Genomic DNA, 3,003 nt, shown 5'->3' with positions numbered 1-3,003 from the left:
GCGCTGCTGACGGGGATGGCAGCGCTGCTGCCGGGCGCGGGGAGGGCAGCGCTGCTGACGGGCTCTCCGGCCTGAGCTGATGTAATGGAAAATGGCAAGCGGCCCTGCGGAGCGGAGCTGGAACGCATGAATTGTAATGGCCTGTGGAGGGAGGTCTGCAGCTCGTTTAAACAGAGTGGAAACATTGTACATTCATAAAACTTGTGAGTCAGAAAGTTTACAACTTTCCTTCCTTATGGCAAGGGAAAAAATCTCTACTGCAGCTTTTAGATAAACATTTTGATGTTTGATGGGAATGTGACTGCGAAAGTGCTGTTAAGTCACAGCATTAAGAGCCTCTGATCTGATTTGAGGCAAAGTAAATGCTGAAGTTAGTTTTGTATATTTTGTCTTTGCTGTGGTGCTTTTTAAATTCTATTTATTTGTTTAAGCATAGTTTTCAATGATGTTTCATTATGTGACTAGCACTAACCAGTATTTACAGTAACAAATTCTAAATGGCTATGAGGAGAAGAAAAAAAAATATCCAAACATGGATGTACTCCACTACATACCTTTAGTGAATACAGAAGTCTGGTAAAGCTTACTTAAAATTACAGGATCTAAATATTATATTATAGAGGTAGTTGCAAATTTTCCTGCTTTTTTATTCTTATTTTCTTTTAAAAAGAGATACCAATATAATATGTATTAGTATATGGATATATAAAATTATGAACAATTAGTGTCCTTAATGCAGAAGCAAATTCTGGATTTAACGAAGGTGATGAAATCGTCTGTGAAATCCACGAGCTTCATAGTCTGCTCCTTGCAGTCCTTTCCTAGTACGTGCATGTGGTCTTTGTTTTTTGACTCATCATTTGGGTCAAATGATGAGTTAAACCTTTTCCACTCCCTGCTTTAAAATAATTGTGTTTGACACTGAGTTAACACTGATGAACTGGCAGACAATTAGGTCTTGTGGGAAAAGGAAGGAAGTTGCTCTAGTCTGTTTTCAGGAATTCATTGAAGAAAGCTAATTTGGCCTTTTCTGAATGGTCGGAATCCAAAAGGGAGGAAAAAAAAGGAGAAGCATCTGATTTGAATGGCACTTTAGAGGAATGCCAGAGTTTGCTCTCTTACCAGTGTGCATTGTCCGTGGGCTTTTCCAGCAGACTCCGTGACCTGTGAAAACCAGACACGTGCACTGTCTCTTATTTCTCCATCAGGAGCACAAGACGGATCTTTCTGTGTGTCCCATGTGAAGCACACAGAGCTGCAGGGCCAGCTGGATCTACGGGATGTTGTATTAAACACTTCATAGGCTTTCCTTAGCCTCAAGTTTTAGGGAAGCCAAGCCTGTAGGAGTTACCGTGTTGTCTGTCTCTCTGCTGTCACTCACAAAAGATGTTTAAGCTTGTTGGTCAGCTTCAATAAGGTTTGACAAAAGGAGTAATTAAATGAAAAAGATAATGGAAATTCTTGTAAGCCCTGTGGAAATGAGCACTGGTACAGTGCAGAGCCTCAAATTGGTGTCTCCCTCTGAAAAGTAGTTTTAGGTAGAGCTGAGCTGGTTGTGGATTTGCTGGCGTGACCAAGCAGCAGTGCCACGTGGGCCCCGGCCATGCAGGAGGAGTCCTAGGGAGCTCAGGATGCAACAGCTGCCTGAGGATACATCACGAGATGGGCATCACTGGCAGGTGGGATTCTTCTGTTCTGAAGCTCCTCAAATTACCTGGTTTGAAAACATGTTTGCTTAGTGCGAAGGTGGAAGGCTGCTCTTCTGGTCTTTACAGTCTGTTTCTGTTAGTTGGAGAGAGTGGCCGGGACCCTCGTCTCTGTGACCAACCTCTTCTCTAGTTGAATCTCTTCTCTCCCCTCCTCCTTGGCTTTGCTGCCAGGCTCTGGGCATGGCATCCTCTTTTGAACTTTAGCTGACAGGCTTATAGGACACACATGAAGCAGTGTGAAGACCAATTTTCTCTTCTTTCTTTCATTCCAAGTTACGTTTCATGGCTGCCTCTACAAAGAACAAGTATGAAATCTTCCCAGAATAAGTGCAGTGTAAGCTTGTTGGTCACCTTTGTTACTGCTAGGATTTGTGTATGCATGGAGCTCTCCTTTTTGTAGGAGTTATCTCCATACTTGGGCGGTTACACTAGAAGAAGCAAGTTACGCCTAAGGGGAAGGTCCCCTATTTTCATGTTTCCCATTCACTGCAGAGTTGTGGGCACATCAGCTGTTGCACTTTAATTTCATACCCAGCGTTAATCTGCCTTATGTCTGAAGTGTTGTCCAGTCTCTGTTCCCTTCTGCGCTTTGTCAGTATGCACTTGCCTGATTAGCAAGAGCAGCCATCTCTAGAGGATTAAGGATAAAACCACCAGTGCAGATCTCTGCAAACACCTGAGGATGGCAAGGAATTACAGAATCGGCTGTTTCAACAGTAATTTTAAAAGCAGCTTTAAAGAATTATTAGGATTGATTGCCTCATGATTGATTTTTCTGTACATTAGAAATATGAGAGTTGAGACATAGGGTGGAGGTATGAGGGAATGTCTGTGTTATATCCAACATGCATGCAAAGGAAAGATTATTAAGTGTGTGTGGGTGGGGGAGATGCCACTGAAGCAGGCCTGTTTGGCTAACATAACTGTTGGTAATTACAACCAGCCAACAGCCCGTTTAATCTAGTAAGTCACGTAAGCATTGGTGAGCTGCTCAAGGTGAACTTCAAAAGCTGGTAGGAGGAGCAAATGGCATTCTCCTCTCTTTCCAGCACCTTGCAGTAAAGGAAGGTGTTTGTGAGAGGTAGAGGGCAGGAGAGCAAAGGGGGTACTGGGATGGTGGATGGGGGAGGTGTGCAGGGTAGATGCAGATGTTGATCTGCTCAATAACAGGTGAAATTTTACTGGACCAGCCACAATATCCTAAGGCCAAAGCTGAGTAACCTGTGTTTGTCTGAGGTAGATGTGTTGATGTGAATAATGAACATTGCTCGCATTTGGAAAACTGAATTTTTAG

Source organism: Antrostomus carolinensis, unplaced genomic scaffold (assembly GCF_000700745.2).
Source record: "Antrostomus carolinensis isolate BGI_N321 unplaced genomic scaffold, ASM70074v2 scaffold17694, whole genome shotgun sequence".
Lineage (NCBI taxonomy): Eukaryota > Metazoa > Chordata > Aves > Caprimulgiformes > Caprimulgidae > Antrostomus > Antrostomus carolinensis.
Note: the sequence above shows the minus strand (reverse complement) of the source record.